This window comes from Hemitrygon akajei, chromosome 8 (assembly GCF_048418815.1).
Source record: "Hemitrygon akajei chromosome 8, sHemAka1.3, whole genome shotgun sequence".
Classification (NCBI taxonomy): domain Eukaryota; kingdom Metazoa; phylum Chordata; class Chondrichthyes; order Myliobatiformes; family Dasyatidae; genus Hemitrygon; species Hemitrygon akajei.
The window spans coordinates 1495099-1513698 of record NC_133131.1 but is presented as its reverse complement, the minus strand read 5'-3'; the positions used below and the strand labels follow the sequence as shown (position 1 = coordinate 1513698).

The following is an 18600-nucleotide window of genomic DNA, read 5'->3' as shown; positions in this document are numbered from 1 at the left end:
ATGCACCTAACTCTAAATCACAGTAAGATATGAAATACCTCATAGAAATCATGTCCCCATTAAGGGCCAGAAATACAGTGAAATCAGAATACAAAATGGAATATCTGTTCAACGCATATCACCCAACAAAATCAACAGATGCTCTCATTCCATTTTCCAAGACATTCAAAATAAATAAACACCATTTAAAATGATATGTGCAATCATCTCAACACCATATTCTCAGATAGGTTTGGGTGGGTGGGTTTTGAAGGAGAAAGGAGATTCGGAGCACAAAATTGCCATTTTAGCACACTGTCTTATTTATCTCATTTACTGGTAACACACAAAATGCTGGAGCATCTATGGAAAAGAGTACAGCTGACGTTTTGGGCCGTGAACCTTCATCAGGGCTTGTTGCTTGGATTTACTCTTGATTGTCATTTACTGGCAAGTGGTTTACAGCCTTCTATGTCATGGCAACTGAAGTGCTTGTCTAGATACCTCTTAAAAGGTGTGAAAGTCCCGCCTTCCACCACCCCTTCAGGCAATTTGAGTGAAAGGGTTCTTCCAGTGTTTCGCAAACCTCTTGTCATTTTATCTTAAACCTAATAATAATAATAGAAACATTCCTTATAAATTTACCCCGACTTTCCAGCTCATTGGGTGGCACAGAAGGGAATGGCCTCATAAAGTCTAGGACATTTGCAAACTAACTGTTGAGACAGTTGCTGATGTGCGTAGGTTTTGCTACCAGCCCACAAAGGAATTTAAACTACACACAAACGGTTGTCACCCTCTACCTTGTTGGCATGTTAAATATATTTCACAATCATTCACAATCACATTTCCTTTTCCGGTTTCTGGTTGGACGGTATTGACAATGTGGCGTTTGTGATGATTTGTCTGCAGATTTTAGAACTGGCTTATTTATACCGTTTTTATTGAAGACATTATTCAATGTGCACATGTTGTTATCACTGAGCAAAAAATTGCACAGCTCAAAATTAGAGGGAACTTTAGTGCTGAAATATCCCACCCACCCTTACTCATGGACTGCTTATCCCACTCCCATCAGAAAGAGGTCTACGTAGCATCCACACCAGGATCACCAGGCTCAAAAGCATTTACTTTCCCCAAGCAATAAGGCTGATGAACATATCCACTCACTAACCCATCCCTCCACACCCCCAACCACCACTAATTTATCATTTCACAAACAAGAGAAAGTCTGAAGATGCTGGAAATCCAAGCAACACACACAAAATGCTGGAGGAACTCAGCAGCCAGGCAGCATCCATGGAAAAAGGTATTTTATCATTTCCTGTCAGAGTCACTTTATGTACACATACTCCTGTGCCTAGTGTCACTTTATGGGCATACCATCATTTATGTATATAAGCCATCTTACATACTTATATTTATTGTTTATTATTATTATTATTATTATTATTATTATTATTGTGTTTTTGAGCTGCATCAGATCCAGAGTAACAATTATTTTGTTGTCCTTTACACTTGTGCACTGGAAATGACGTTGAACGATCTTGAATCTTGACAGATGTGTTGAGGGTAGAGGTAAAGGGATAGGCAATGAGGGTACAAATGTGTAACTGAGGGCGTATACTTTCCTCTGCTCCACCATTACCTAGTCACAAGCAAAGATTTTGCGTTCCACTAAGGTAGAGCAGACATCCAGAGGGAAAGCATTCTCAGCATTTGCTTAACTCAATGCAAAAGACCTAAGAAAGATTGTTTATTTATCAAATGTACATCAAAACATATAATGAAATGCATCGTTTGCATCAAATCAAATCAAATCAGCGAAGATTGTGCTGGGGACAGCCTGCAAGTGTCATCACTCTTCCAACTCCAACATAGCATGGCCACAATTCACTAACTTTAACTGGTATGTCCTTGGAATGTGGGATATCCAGAGCACCCAAAGGAGACCCGTGCGTTCATAGGGAGAATGTACAGACTCCTTACAGACAGTGGATGGAATCAAACCACGATGTTACAGCTGTCATAGGATGTGCTAACCCAGGGTTAGCAAAGTTCCCATACTCTTGGCCTAGCATGGCCGCAGGGTTTGGGAGAACATTTATGTACCAGCCTCCACATTATAAAAATTCAATCACACAACAGTCACTCCGATGCCAATAAACCAGGCCCAAGCAGGAATGCTCCGAACCAGTGCTCTTATCAAACCACAGTGTTACTTGTTACCCTGACATCATCTACAGAAGAATACTAATGTGGGCTGTTTAAATGTTAAATGTCTCACCAGGAATAGATCAGAACTTCAAACTTTAAATTCCACTGTTCAAAACAGAGCAAAGCAAAATAGTTACTGTGGTGGACACCCCAAATGTTTTCCATCAATCCCAAGCAAGAGGCAATTCCAAAGACACGTCACACAGCATTCCAAAAGTGAGAAAATGAAGCTCAGATTCTCTCTGGTCAAAGCCCTGACAGAGAGGACATGTACACAGACAGTCAGTAGCCATACAGACCGATAGGCCCTGACAGAGAGGACATGTACACAGACAGTCAGTAGCCATACAGACCGATAGGCCCTGACAGAGAGGACATGTACACAGACAGTCAGTAGCCATACAGACCGATAGGCCCTGACAGAGAGGTTATGTACACAGACAGTCAGTAGCCATACAGACCGATAGGCCCTGGCACAGAGAACAGGTACACACAAACTGTCACTAGCAACACAGACCGGTATGGCTGCATTCATTCAAGATTTAAGATAGTTTAATATCATTTCCAATACGCAAGTGTAAATGAGAACAAAATAATTGTTACTCTGGATCTGTTGCAGCACAAAATAAAAAACACTAAGATAAAGAAAGCAGCATTAATTAAAAAAACACACAAATATATGAGATAGCTTATTGCATAAAGTGAAGCCAGGTACAGGAGTGTCTGTACGTGAGGTGACTGACAGGAAATGATAAAGTAGTGGTGGTTGGGGGTGTGGAGGAGTGGGATAGTGGGTGGAATTGTTGATCAGCCTCACTGCTTGAGGAAAGTATCAGTGTGTTTGAGTCTGGTGGTCCTGGCATAAATGCTATGTAGCCTCCTCCCTAGTGGGAGTGAGACAAACAGGCCATGAGCAAGTTGACGATGCAGGCCCTTTTTGATTACCTCTCTCAATACATGTCTTTCATGGCAGGTAGGCTGGTCTCAGTGATGTACTCGGCTGATTTCACCACTTGTAGAATTTTCCTGTCCACCAAAGAATAGTATCCCTTCAGCTGTGCTGGGCCAGCAATAAAAGCACCTCAACTGGTCTGAGTAATCATCAGAATCAGGTTCATATCACTGTGAAATTTGTTGTTTTGTGACAGCAATACATTGCAATACATATAAACATGACTATGTTAAAAAGAGAAATAAATTAATTCAAAGAGAGTGTAAAATATTCATGGGTTCATGGATTGTTCTGCATGGGCAACAGACTGCCAGGAATCCCATTCTTAAGTCCCTGTAAGGAGGCAGAGAGAGGGGTAACAGAAAGGGGGAGGAGAGTGATATTGCTCTCTGCTAAACTGCAATCTCCACCCCTGCAATCGAAGCTGCATAGTCTAGCAACACTCTTTGTGAAGTCTGACCATATGCAAATAGCACCAGAGGGCAGTTGTTTCCAGCTGAGCAAGGATCTCTCCTGCCACCAGACATCTTTCATCAGAAGTCAGAGAGGTTATGTCATGGAAAAACCAGCCTGCCCCTCGGCTTTCCACCCTTTCGTAGCCTATCCATCGGCCAGCAACATCCGCCTGCTCAAGCGATAAGCTGTGCTTCTCAGCACCAAACTTTTCTCAGAAAACCTCTCAGCCCCCACAACAGCCGAGAAAAGCAGTGACTTCTCACGGAGCAGGACATGTAAATTCGGAAACTTCGGGTGACACAAGGCAGCTTCAGTTCCTTCAGTACCCTGACAGAGTTCCGCTTAGCACAGGGTGGGGGGAAGGGACAGGACAACACCCAAACATAAAATTAAATAGCCCCTGATACACATGCTCAGACAAGTTTACATTTAAATATAATCTACAAGTAACAGATGTAACAGAAGAGGAGGAGAAATTAACATAATAAAGAGGGTGAGCAAAGGTAGGTGGTGAACTACCTCATGAGCTGCTCAAACCTGCAGCCTCGGCACAGCTACACGAATCCTGTCACGTCGCTGCGACACATTTACTACTCGTATGTGGTTTTGTGTTTAACCAACCTGGCACACACTGGCCGACGACAGCAAAACAAGTACACTGAAAACCAGCAGCACTTCTTAAAATGAATCGTGGTGATCTACCACTTCAGTAGTGGTTTGAGTGACCGAGGTCACATAGTGCACGAACCCAGCCTGAATGTAACACCAGTCAAGTCATTACAACATAAAGCACTTCCTCTCCGCCAATGAGCCTCAAACTACATTGAAAAAAAAGCCAGCTGCTGATCCAACACTGCCAATGGGAAAGAGACGAAAGAGGTGACAAGGATGTGAGTGACAGCCTTCACCTGCAAGCACAGATTACCAAGTGAGCAAACTCAGAATCTTGGCCGATATTAACTCAATAATGGGGAAAGAGTGAGAGAGATAGAGACAAAGAGAAAGAGAAAGCAAGAAAAAAAGGGCAAGCACGAGGAAAACTGCAGATGCTGGAAATTCAAGCAACACACACAAAATGCTGGTGGAACACAGCAGGCCAGGCAGCATCTATAGGGAGAAGTGCTGTCGACGTTACGGACCAAGACCCTTCGTCAGGGCTAACTGAAAGAAGAGATAGTAAGAGATTTGAAAGTGAGAGAGGGAGAGGGAGATCCCAGATGATAGGAGAAGACAGGAGGGGGAGGGATGAAGCTAAGAGCTGGAAAGTTGATTGGCAAAAGGGATACAGAACTGGAGAAGGGAAAGGATCATGGGACGGGAGGCCTAGGGAGAAAGAAAGGGGGAGGGGAGCGCCAGAGGGAGTTGGAGAACAGGCAAGGAGTGATTGTGAGAGGGGCAGAGAGAGAAAAAAAGAGAAAGAGAAAAGAAAGGGGGGAATAATAAATAAGGGATGGGGTAAGAAGGGGAGGAGGGGCATTGACGGAAGTTAGAGAAATCAATGTTCATGCCATCAGGTTGGAGGCTACCCAGACAGAATATAAGGTGTTGTTCCTCCAACTTGAGTGTGGCTTCATCTTGACAGTAGAGGAGGCCATGGACAGACATATCAGAATGGGACATGGAATTAAAATGTGTGGCCACTGGGAGATCCTGCTTTCTCTGGGGGACAGAGCGTAGGTGTTCAGCAAAACAGTCTCCCAGTCTGTGTCGGGTCTCACCAATATATTAAAGGCCGCACTGGGAGCACCAGACGCAGTATACCACACCAGCCGACTCACAGGTGAAGTGTCGCCTCACCTGGAAGGACTGTCTGGGGCCCTGAATGGTGGTGAAGGAGGAAGTGTAAGGGCAGGTGTAGCACTTGTTCCACTTACAAGGATAAGTGCCAGGAGGGAGATCCACCAGCATTTTGTGTGTGTTGAGAAAAAAAAGGGGCCTGTTTCACTGTTGTGTTCTGTGCTGCTCTAAAAGAGCATTGTGGGCATGTGATATTGGTGTGGCAACACTCGTGGGCTACTTCCAGCGCATCCTTACGTTGTGTTGGTTGTTAACACAGACGACATATTTCACTGTATGCTTCAATATATGCGTAATAAAATGACTCTGAAATACCAGTGACAGCTGCTCAGGATATTGAACGATGAACAACATTCACTGGCTTCTGAAATGGCTTCCTCCTCCCTGAGCCTCTGCCACAGTTGATGGAGCCTTTGCACGCATTTCCTGTTTCTTGCACATCTGCTCTGAACCAACCCACTCTCCAGTTCCCTTGACCCCACCAAGATCCACATCACCATCTGCCAGATCCTGGCGCTGGTTGCATTTTCCCCTCTTCTCCCATTCCCTGCAGGGACCACTCTGGTCAGACTCCCTGTTTCACACATCCTACCCACCCCTCCCTCCAACCCTTTGCCATTGTAGGAGGTGCACCACCTGCCCTTACAGCACTTAGTGTTTGCGTTGTGGCCTCCTCAACATTCACGACATGAGGCATTTTGTGGAGCACCAGTTCTGTGCCCTCTCAAGCTTCACTGCTCCAGGGAAAACTGCACTAGGTTGTCTAACCTCTGCTTATAGCTCAGCCTCTTTCATCCTGGCAAACCTCTTCTGCACCCTCTCCAAGACCTCCACATCCAGAACCAAATGCAAAACTGCATATGTGACAACCAGAACTTTATAAACTTGCAACACAAGTTCCTGGCTGTTGAACAAATACAAATCTTTTAATTTTTTAATAATTATTTCCACTTTAATCCAGGTGATGAGTGATGCAGTGAAGTCTTGTCAACAGAATTCAAGATGACAAGTCCACATCAGACCAAGTACATCTCCTTCCATACTCGGCTATCACACACTCCCAGGGCAAGGACAGCATGGGTTCGTAATGGAATAAACCCCTGCAGAGTCACAGCTTGGAAACAAGTTCTTCACCTCTCATACCACCCATCAACACCAACTCATTTTTCACTCTCCCCACATCAACACCCCCAGTGGTAAGTTACAGTGATCAAGTAACCTGCCCACCCTGCTTTTTTTTTAGGACGAAGGCAGAAACTGAAGTTCTCAGAGGAAACTCATGTGGTCACAGAGGGAACATGCAAACTCCAATCAGTTATCAGTACAATCTAGGATTGAACACAACTCCTGCAGCACTGTACTAGCCACAGTGCAGCCCATCAGTTCTCAGCAATAGTTGGGTGCACAACGGAGGATGGGAGGATGAATACAGAGCCCCTGGTGGAGGACTTTGTCAAATGGTGCAACCTGAATCATCTGCAGCCCAACCTCAGTAAGACAAAGGAGATGGTGATGGACTTTAGGAAGCCTAAGCCTGCACTGCTCCCTGTAAAGACATGGATACGGTGAAGACTACAAATACCTGGGGGTGCACCGACATGACAGACTTCAGTGGGCACCAACACAGAGGTTGGACGATGTTTTTCACCCTCCGTTTGCCCCTTTGGCTGAACAGAAGCACAATTTTAGTAACAGACTAAGACACCTGCTCTGATCCAAAGCGGGCCATATGAGGCCATTCTTACCCCCGGCCATTAGGCTCTATAATGAGTAAACCTATAGCCAGGGAAGTGATGACCCCACTCCTGTTTGATTGTTTATGGTAACTTTTTTTTCTTACTTCTCTTTTAAATATTAGTATATTTGTAGATCTGTGCAATTGTGATGCTACTGTGACACTGTAATTTCCTTTGGGATCAATAAAGTATCTATCTAGATACACTGCCCCATCACACAAACACAGGTCAGAAATAGGAGCTGTTGGACACAGAGGAAAACCACTGTACACTGTCCTATCACTCATTCCTAGAGCAGAAACAGCAGCATTTGACCCGAGTATCCCTGGACACTAAGCATGCAGTAGCAAATCATAAACATAAGAGATCCTGCAGATGCTGAAAATCTTGAGTAACACACAAAATCTCAGAGGTACTTAGCAGGCCAGGCAGCATATACGGAGGTGAAAAAACAGTCAATATTTTGGGCCAAGACCCATCATTGGGATTCGCTGGATCTGAGGAATGGTCTCAGCCCGAAAAGTCAACAGTTATTCCCCTCCATCAATGCTGCCTGATTTGCTCAGTTTATCCAACATTCTGTATGCACAGCACGCAGTAGCAATTGGCTTACTGGAGGCCAAGACGATTGTTGCCACAGAGGTCAAGGTCCATCCTGAATAAGGAGGATAGTGTTTTAAATTTAAACGCAAGAGGTTCAGCAAATGCTCGAAATCTAGAGCAAAATACACAACAAGACGCTCAGCAAGCTAGGGCTTTTCTCTGTGAAGTGAAGGATGAGAGGTGACTTGATAGAGATGTACAGATTATAAGAGGCATAGATCAAGTGGACAACCAGAAACATTTTCCCCATGGTGTAAATGGCCAAATCAAGGGGGTAAATGTCAAGGTTATAATGTCAGAAGTAGAGGTTTTTTTTACACAAAGAGTGGTGAGTGCATGAGCATGCCGCCAGGGTGGTGGTAGAGGCAGATACATTAGGGCATTTAAGAGACTCTTAGACAGGCACATGGATGATAGAAAAACAAGAGGGCTATGTACGATGGATGGGTTAGATTGGTCTTAAGAGTAGGTTAAAAGGTCGACACATCATGACCTGAAGGGCCTGTATTGTGCTATAGTGTTCTATTTATACGTTTTAATTTAACTGCTTGCTGTTTAAAATAATATTACTTTAAATTTAAATTGATTAGATATTCAGGAAGCCACCCACTACATTACGGGTCACATGGTCCCACAGTAGGGACAACACTGGCTCGACAGAACATAGAATACAGAAGAAAATTCGAAGTTCAAAGTACATTCATTATCAATGTATGTATGCAGTAAACAACCCTAAATTCATCTCCTTACAGGCAGCCACAAAACAAAAAAACCCAACAGAACCCATTAAAAAAAGACCATCAATCACCCACTGCACAGGGGAAAAAATAGTGCAAACAATAAAAAGTAAGAAGAATAGGCAAATAAGTAAGGAGAAATAGAACACAGAACAGTACAGCCCAGGAACAGGCCCTACGGCCCACAATGTTGTGCAAACTAATTAAATGAATAATTAAATGTCTAACTAAACTAATCCCTTCTGCCTACATAACATCCATTTTCCTCACATTCATGTGCCTATTTAAATGTTTCTTTGAAATCCCGGATATACCTGCTTCTACCACCACACCAGGCAGCACATTCCAGACAGCCGCCACTCTCTGTGTAAGAAACTTGCCCCTCATATCTCCTTTGAAGTTGCCCCCTCTCACCTTAATTCATGCCCTCTGGTATTATAGACATGCCAGTCCTGGGAAAAGGATACAGTCTGTCTACTCTATGCCTCTCATAATCTTATACACTTCTATCAGATCTCCCCTCGGCCTCCACCACTGCAGAGAAAACAACCTAAGTTTGTCCAAACTCCCATTACAGCACATGCCCTGTAATCCAGGCAGCATCTTAGTAAACCTCTTCTGCATTCTCTCCAAAGCCTCAACTTCCTTCCTATAATGAGGTGATCAGAACTGTAAGCAATACTCCAGATGCAGCCTAACTAGAGTTTCATAAAGCTACAACATAACTTCCTGACTTGAACTCAATTAATTGAATTGACTTTATTTCTTACATCCCTCACATACATGAGTAAAAATCTTTACGTTATGCATCCATATAAATGTGCAATCAAAGTAATTTATAATAAATAGAACAGTCAATGTAATATAGAATACACTCAAATCAGCGTGAGTTCATCCGTCTGATGGCCTGGTGGAAGAAGCTGTCCCAGAGCTTTTATGCTGCGGTACTGCTTCCTGGATGGTAGCAGCTGGAATAGATTGTGGTTGGGGTGACTTGGGTCCCCAGTGACCCTACGGGCCCTTTTTACACACCTGTCCTTGTGAATGTCTTCAATCATGGGAAGTTCACAACTACAGATGCGCTGGGATGTCCGCACCACTCTCTGAAGAGTCCTGCGATTGAGGGAGGTACAGTTCCCATACCAGGCAGTGATGCAGCCAGTCAGGATGCTCTCAATTATGCCCCTGTAGAAAGTTCTTAGGGTTTGGGGTCCCATACCAAACTTCCTCAACCGTCTGAGGTGAAAGAGGCGCTATTGTGCCTTTTTCACCACACAGCTGGTGTGTACAGACCACGTGAGATCCTTGGTGATGTGGGTGCTGAAGAACTTAAAGCTGCTTACCCTCTCAACCCCAGATCCATTGATGTCAATAAGGGTTAGCCCATCTCCATTCCTCCTGTAATCCAGAACCAGCTCCTTTGTTTTTGCGACATTGAGGGAGAGGTTGTTTTCTTGACACCACTGTGCCAGAGAGATGACTTCTTCCCTGTAGGCCACCTCGTTATTGTTTGAGATTAGGTCAATCAATGTAGTGTCATTGGCAAATTTAATTAGCAGATTGAAGCTGTGGGTGGTGATACAGGGAGTAAAAGGGGGAACTTAGTACAGAGCCCCAATAGGCTCCTGTATTGAGAGTCAGAGGGTTGGAAGTGAGGGAGCCCACTCTTATAACTTGCTGCCGATCTGACAGGAAGTCCAAGATCCAGCTGCACAAGGCAAGGTCAAGGCCAAGGACTCTGAATTTCTTGTCGAGCTTGAATAGAACTATGGTGTTGAATGCTGAAATGTAGTCCAAGAACAGCATTCTCACATAAGCATCCTTCTTCTCCAGATGTGCAAGGATGGTGGGTAGAGCAGTGGTCATTGAGTCATCTGTCGATCGGTTGTCGGTAGGTGAATTGCAGGGGCTCCAGTTTGGGTGGTAGCAAGCTGCAGATGTAATCCTTGACCAGCCTCTCAAAACATTTGCTTATTATTGAGGTGAGTGCAACAGGACACCAGTCGTTCAGACATGTTACCTCGGTCTTTTTTGTTACAGGGACAATGGTGGATAATTTGAAGCAAGAGGGCACTCTACACTGGGAGAGGGAGAGATTAAAAATGTCAGTAAACACATTTGCCATTTGTGCTGCGCACATTCTGGGTACTCACCCTGGGATGTGTCTGGTCCCGCAGCCTTGCGACTGTCCACTCGTTGGAAACACCTGCGTACCTCAGCCTCAGAGATGACCAGGTTGCAGGTTGTAGCAGTGGCTTTCCTCGGAGGCTCAGAGTTAGCGACATCGAACCGAACGTAAAAGCGATTGAGCTCATCTGGGAGAGAGGCCACAATGTTGGCAGCACCACTACGTTTGGCTTTGAAGTCTGTGATGGTATGCAGCCCTCGCCACAAGTCACATGCGCTATTCGTTGTGAACCTTGACTCAATCTTGTCCCTATATTGTTGTTTCGCAGCCTTGGTAGCTTTGCACAGATCATAGCTGCTTTTCTTGAGCTCTAGTTGATCACCAGCGATGTAAGCTCGATGTCTCAACTAATGAAGGCAAACATGCCATGTGCCTTCTTATCCATTCTACCAACCTGTGTAGCCATTTTCAGGGACAGAAAAGCTGCCTGTGCACTGTCTTATCAGAGCCTCCAGGGCAGAGATCACACAGTAAAACCCTCTCTGCAATCAGGCACGATATGGTTAACGAAGTCTTACTGCTAGAGTGGAATTACCAGCATGACTGCCAGATATACTCGAGTGATCACACTATTAATGTGCAAAAAGTTTCAGGTTCTAGCCCATCAGCCCTCAACCATCAGGCTCTTGAACCAGAGGGGATAACTTCACTCAAATTCACTTGCCCCATCACTGAACTGTTCCCAGAACCTATGGACTCCCTTTCAAGAATTCTTCATCTCATTTTCTCAATCTTTATTACTTTTTTTCCTCTTTTGTATTTGCACAATTTGTCTTTTGCATACTGGGTGTTTGTCTGCCCTGATGGATGTTGTCTTTCATTGATTCTATTGTGCTTCTTTGTATTTAAAGAGTATGCCCACAAGAAAATGAATCTCAGGGTAGTATATGGTGACAAATATACACTTCAATAATAAAATTACTTTGAACTTTGAACTTGAAGCTGTTTAACAAGATGGAGAATAGAGATGGGAAAGTACTTGTTAGTTTTTCCAGTTTCGATTGAGGTGAAGTTAGCCCCGGTCAAACCACAGAAAGTTCATACCAACAAGTACTGTTTTCACATAAGCTTCTCTCAAACAACCACCAAGAGACAAGATACGTTTATCTGTGTTTTTTTTATTTTGGACTGCAGTGAGTGTTGCACGTACACCAGTTTTTCACTGAGTAAATCATTAACCCCTTGACAATATCACTAACCAGTTGGTGGTCTTTGATCTCACACACTGCTGACATAAATTATAACAACATGAACATTCTTTCCAAAAGATCCCAGATTTCATCATCTTCACTGTGATCTACATTGGTATGAAAATGGCAGCAGCCTCCCAAGTATGGAGTCTACTTCATTCTAAGAGCAATGGACAAATCAAGGGAGACTAACATTCAAAGTTCAAAGTACATATATATCACCATATACTACCCTGAGGTTCATTTTCAGTAAATACAAAGAAACACAACAGAAGTAATGAAAGACAAGATGGATAAACAACCAATGTACAACAGACAACAAACTGTGCAAATACCAAAAGAAGAATAAATAAACTTATAATACTAATCATAATAATTAAAAATCAATAAGCAATAAATATAGAGAACATGAGATGAAGGGCCCTTGAAAGTGAGAACAGTTCAGCGATGAGGCGAGTGAAGGTATCTCCTCTGGTTCAAGGGGTAATAACTGTGACACTGCACAGAAGGTCAGTTAACATCCAACTGTTACAATGAATAATTGCCATGAGACCAGTAAAAGGTTAACCTCAAGTTATAACTTCTTGATAATCAAATTCAAAGTAATAAACAGCTTATCATTAAAAAATCCCCCTCTCCATGCATCTGATTGAAGTGAGTAACAGGATCCTGCTTGCTTAGTTAAAACTTGGCAAAATGTTACGTGTAAGGGAATCAAATTGAGCTGGTATGGGAAACAAAATATCATCATGAGCATGGAATTTCCAGCATCACCCATGAGGGTTTACGTGTGATAGAAGCGAGTCACCCTAGTCAGCTCTATTCACTTCAGAAAGCTGAGTCCACTTTTTAAAAAATCAACTTACCTTCTGAGAGGGTGCAGAGAAGATTTACCAGGATGCTGCCTGGATTAGAAAGCATATCTTATGAAGATAGGTTGACTGAGGCACCATTTCTCTCTTTGGAGCAAAAGAGAATGAGTGGAAACAAGATGATAGGAGGCATAGTTTGAGTGGGCAGCCAGAGACTTTTTACCAGGGTGGAAATGGTTAATACAAGTGAGCAGAATTTTAAGGGGATTGTTGGAAAGTATGGGGGGGGGGGGATGTCAGAGGTTAGCTTTTTTTTATATATACAGAGAGCAATGGGTGCAAGAGATGTGCTACCAGGGGTGGTGGTAGAGACACATACATTAGGGGCATTTAAAAGACTCTTAGATCGGCAAATAGAAAAATGGAGGGACATGTAGGAGTGAAGAGTTAGATTGATCTTAGAGTAAGTTAAAAGGTTGGCACAACATTTTGGGCCAAAAGACCTGTATCGTACAGTAATATTCTACACCAACAAGTGCAGGCCACAATGAGTGTCACATAAGCAGAAAAAAAGTACATTGAAAAATCATAAACACAGCATTAACTTCAAAACACATCTCCATCAGTGACTTCTGCTGCCCCTTCCGAGACAGACAATTGTTACAGCACACTCACACTCAACAATCCTCAGGGTAAACCACATTCATCTTCCCAGTCACAGGTGACACAATGCCGGGAACACACACAAAACACTTTCAAACAACTGCTCGAGACTTCAGATTTCATGCCTTCCTACAACAATTAAATATTTCCATATGCAGTGGTCAAAGCTGTAAAAGGTGCACAGAAATCCAGCCCTGAATGCTTGGACTGAGGCCTCTGTCACTGACTGCAAACCCATGTGGTGAAAGAAGTGATCTTGGTGGCCATGGAGCCAAAGGATAAAGCCACTGAAAGGATAGAGGAGAAATGGAGCAATGATTCCTTTCACTCATCTCATTCAGACAAATCTAATATCACTGTGCCCAAGTTCTCTACTCAAAGTCGAACATCACCACTACACATCAGAAATTTTCTCAGAAAAATTGTGCAAAGCCAGGTATATCAGGGCTCCCTTGCAAGTGCATGTGAATGCAGACATCCCAAATCTCTACACTATTGATTGCCCAGCACTACACTTGACCTCATAATCCTTCTCATTATGACCTTGCATTTACCGGAGCACCTGGACAAGACCCACGGAGTCACAAGGAGCGCACACAAAACGCTGGTAGAACGCAGCAGACCAGGCAGCATCTATAGGAACCAAAGGGTCTCGTCCCGAAACGTCGACAGTGCTTCTTCCTATAGATGCTGCCTGGCCTGCTGTGTTCCACCAGCATTTTGTGTGTGTTGCTTGAATTTTCAGCATCTGCAGATTCCCTCATGTTTGCGTTTTTACAGTCACAAGGAGAATGTGCAAACTCATTACTTACGGGACTTGCTCTGCGATCCATGATCGCTAGTGCTGTAAAGCGATTGCGACGTTCCCAGGCATAGCATTCCCACAACTTATTAACCCTACTGGAATGAGAGAGGAAACAGGGGCACCCAAAGGAAACCCAGCAGTCACTGGGAGAACATAAAAACTCCTTACAGACAGCAGCATGGCGCAGCAATAACATTACGCTAACTGCTCCACTACTGTCCACCCCAGCATGACAAGTTTTTTACTGTACCTCAGTATATGTGACAATAATAGACTAGCTTATACTGGAAACTCTGCTGAAACATGATTTGGTTACACCTGGCACCACTCACTTAAAGAAGACGAGGGCACAAAGATACAGAACAGCTTTATTTGTCACATGTACATTGAAACACAGTGAAATGTGCCACTCGTGTCAACAACCAACACAGTCTGAGAATGTGCTGAGAACAGCCTGCAAGTGTCAACATGCTGCTGGCACCAACATAGCATATCCCACAACTCACTAACCCTGTCCCATTCATCTTTGGAATGTGGGGAGCACCCGGAGGAAACCCTTGCAGTCACGGGGAGAACATACAAAATCTTTATAAACAGCAGTGGAAATTGAACCCCGATTTTATAGAGGGCACAGTACAGAGTTACATTAACCACCACACTTAGGTGCCACCCACACTTCAAATAAGGTTCATTTTATTGGAAATGACTTGAGTTAAAGGATTTTAAGCATATTTTTAAAAGAAGGTCAATAATTTAAATTTCAGACATTCACAAACATTCAAGCTGTTTTACATTTGGTTCAGGCTGCGGGTGTGGTTTCGCCAGCTGTCGAAGCAATTCTGTGAGATTTACGATGGTGGTTTACATCAGCTGGAGCCTGAATCCTCAAGGATGTTTCCACAGGGTAACCTACTCAAGTCAGGCATGTGGAACAGGTAGGCAAGCACAGATGGAGCCCATGTCAGGTTACAACTGGAGTCAGTGACACAACTCAAACACAAAACACTGGAACAACTTCATAGGCCAAGAAGAGTCTGCGGAGGCAAGAGGTGTAAGGTTGAGACCCTATATTGGGACCAAGAGGGAAAAGGGAAAATCACCAGTGCTGTAGGAGCAGACGGAAAGAACACACGGAGTTGGTGTTTGAAATAGTGAGCGATTTATTAAAAAATGCCACACACCAGGAGTCCATTCACAGCTGATCTACCGGAACATGAATTTGGTACAGCTTTTACATTCTCAGTCGACGAGATTACATGTAAAATTACATTTTGTTAACAAAATGGTGGAACAGGGAGATATTAATTAACAGACTAGGTCCTGATTACATAATGAAATGGTTATCCACAGGTCTGACAGATATATTTTATTGATCCCGAGGGAAATTGGGTTTCGTTACAACCACACCAACCAAGAATAGTGAAGAAATATAGCAATATAAAACCATAAATAATTAAATAATAAATTAATCATGCCAAGTGGAAATAAGTCCAGGACCAGCCTATTGGCTCAGGGTGTCTGACACTCCGAGGGAGGAGTTGTAAAGTTTGATGGCCACAGGTAGGAATGACTTCCTATGACGCTCAGTGTTACATCTCGGTGGAATGAGTCTCTGGCTGAATGTACTCCTGTGCCTAACCAGTACATTATGGAGTGGATGGGAGTCATTGTCCAAGATGGCATGCAACTTGGACAGCATCCTCTTTTCAGACACCACCGTCAGAGAGTCCAGTTCCACCCCCACAACATCACTGGCCTTACGAATTAGTTTGTTGATTCTGTTGGTGTCTGCTACCCTCAGCCTGCTGTCCCAGCAACAGTAAATCCAATTATCAATTACAAGAATGGGTGCAAGCTATAATCTCTCCTGTTCTCTCTCAGTACCAATGGAAAGTCTCAACCTAAAATGCCAACGTGCACAATGCTACTCAGCCAGCTGAGTTCTTCCAGTATTGGTTTTGTACTAGATTTCACAACATTTGCAATCCTGTTTATCTCTGTACTGCCTCATTGTGGGGATGCATTACTGACAAACAACATCTCACAAGCTTTTCACTAGTTACAGTGACAATTCACAAACTTAGCCTCAGAGAAAGAGGTGTCAGCATTTCTGACCTTATTCACCATCAAGACACCTTGCCAGCAGTTCAACTATGGACATGTGCAAACCACTACTTTTCTACTAACTAAGCACACAGACTGTCACTGGCATGACAGCTTAGGTGTGGTGTTACTTAGTGAGAGGAAGGAGAGACAACTGGCAGAACTATTGCCAATGAGGTAGAGCAATTAAATGGTGCATGACATTACCATTGGACTGATTCCAATATAACTGCAGGCAACACAAGTGAAAATGAGCCAATCCATCTGATGTGGCTTTTGAATATTATCCTAAGAGAAAATACAACGCCAATGATTAGAACATGAGCTCATCTGTATTAACCATCTAACTGACATTCCCACTAACGGCACAACTTGCTTGGTAATTGGACACCGACAGGGAACTAAAAGAACTTAAACTAATTCAATCCCTCCAGCAATCCCAGTTGAGACTACGCATGTCACAGGAGGTTTCACTACTGATCACCTACTGAATCCAGGTACAGCAATCTGACATGGCAAAGGGATGGGGTGTGAAGAGCTTCCTGTTGAGACATCTGATCCCAACTCTAATCAAAATCCCAACTGGTTATACTTTACAATGCAGCAGTAAGTTCCCAAACATCACAAAACGAATCACACCAAGTTCAAAGTATCGAAGTACATATATGTCACCATATACTCCCCAAAGATTCATTTTCTTGCAGGCATTCACAGTGAATACAAAGAATCAGAACAGAATCAATAAAAAACAGCACGTAACAAAGACAAACCACCAGTCTGCAACTGACAACAAACTACAAATACAAAGAGAGGAAAGACAATAATAATAACTAATAAGGAATAAATATTGAGAAAATAAGATGAAGAGTCCTTGATAGTGGGTCCAGAGGTTGTGGGAACATTTCAGTGATGGGGAGAGTTTAATTGAGTAAAATTATTCCTTCTGGTTCAAGAGACTGATGGTTGAGGGGTAATAACTGTTTATGAACTTGGTGGTATGAGTCGTGAGGCTCCTGTACCTCCTGCCTGATGGAAGCATTGAGAAGAGAGTATAACATGGATGGTGGGGGTTCCTGATGACAGATGCTGTTTTCCTGTGACAGTGTTTCATATACAGTAGATGAGCTCAATGGTGGGGACAGCTTTACCCACGATGGATTGGCCTGTATCCACTACTTTTTTGTGTAAGATTTTCTGTTCAAAGGCAACTTCAGAAGCAACTCAAGGTTTGTGAAGCAGTATAAATGAATCAGACTAGCTTGTTCAGCAAAGTTTCAGTTCCTTCCTTACCATAACCAAAAACCCACAGGCTCCCTCACAAACATAACAAGCATGGTTGACACCCAAGGCCCTCCTTGGAGCTAACATACAACCCGGCAAGTATATCTCAAGAAATCTCTTGGAAATAGTGGAGAACTATGGGTTTAAAATTGATCAGCTCAAAGGCATACCTGTACTCATTGGAGTTCAGAAGGTTTGGGTGTGGGGATCTCATTCCAACCTATCGAATATTGAAAGACCTAGATAGAGTGGATGTGGAAAGGATGTTTCCAACAGTGGGGTAAGTTTAGGACCATAGGGCACAGGCTCAGAATACAAGGACATCCCTTTAGAACAGAGATAAGGAAGAATTTCAGTCAGAGGGCAGTGAGTCTATGGAATTCATTGCCAGACATCTATAGAGGCCAAATAATTTAGTAAATTTAAAATGGAGGTTGACAGGTTCTTGATTAGTCAGGGTGAGGTTGTCAGAGGTTACAGGGACAAGGCAGGAGAACAGGGTTCAGAGGGATAATACATCAGGCATGATGGAAAGGCAGAATAAATATGATTGGCCTAATTTGCTCCTATGTCTTATGATCTTATAATTTTTTTTAAACTAAAATTACATAAAGTAACAGACTAAAAGGTGGTAAATCACAGGTGACCTGCAGCCTATAGTTTTCAAGGTAGCCACTACAGACCAAGTTAATAGCTGGTTATCTTGTACCTCTGAAGAGATTTGAGAATAATTCCCGCAGAGAAAGGAGGGCAATAGACACAGGGAACAACAGGTCAGCTGGCCTTCCGTCAGCAACAGGCAAAATGTTAAGGAAGTGATACCATGGCACTTAGAAAATAATAACAGCATTGAGTACAGGTCACACAGATGTAGGAAATAGAAATTAGTTTTGAGCCAACACTACTGGGATAGAGAATTGGTGGACACTTTCCTAAACCAATTCCACAGGCCTCAATTCTCTTCATTCCTATGAAATCATCCGTCTCTGCTCAGTGTCTAAATTTTGGATAAAGAATTCCAAAATTCACCTCTGAAGTCCAGTAAGATTTTGTTTTAGTTAAGTCACACCTCATTCTTTGA

At 43.2% G+C, this 18600-nt stretch overlaps 1 protein-coding gene across 3 annotated transcripts in view; it reads right to left on the bottom strand.

Moving 5' to 3' along the window:
• smg6 (SMG6 nonsense mediated mRNA decay factor) overlaps positions 1-18600 on the bottom strand; it is a 520319-nt gene that overhangs the window by 400103 nt on the left and 101616 nt on the right. Inside the window, exon 1 of one of the 3 annotated variants that reach the window (XM_073053022.1) lies at positions 4124-4149. The exons of the other annotated variants lie outside the window; for them this stretch is intronic. The gene's annotated coding sequence lies outside the window, so the exon portion shown is untranslated. Of the gene's footprint in view, positions 1-4123; positions 4150-18600 lie in introns of those variants that run through there. 3 annotated transcript variants of the gene reach the window in all.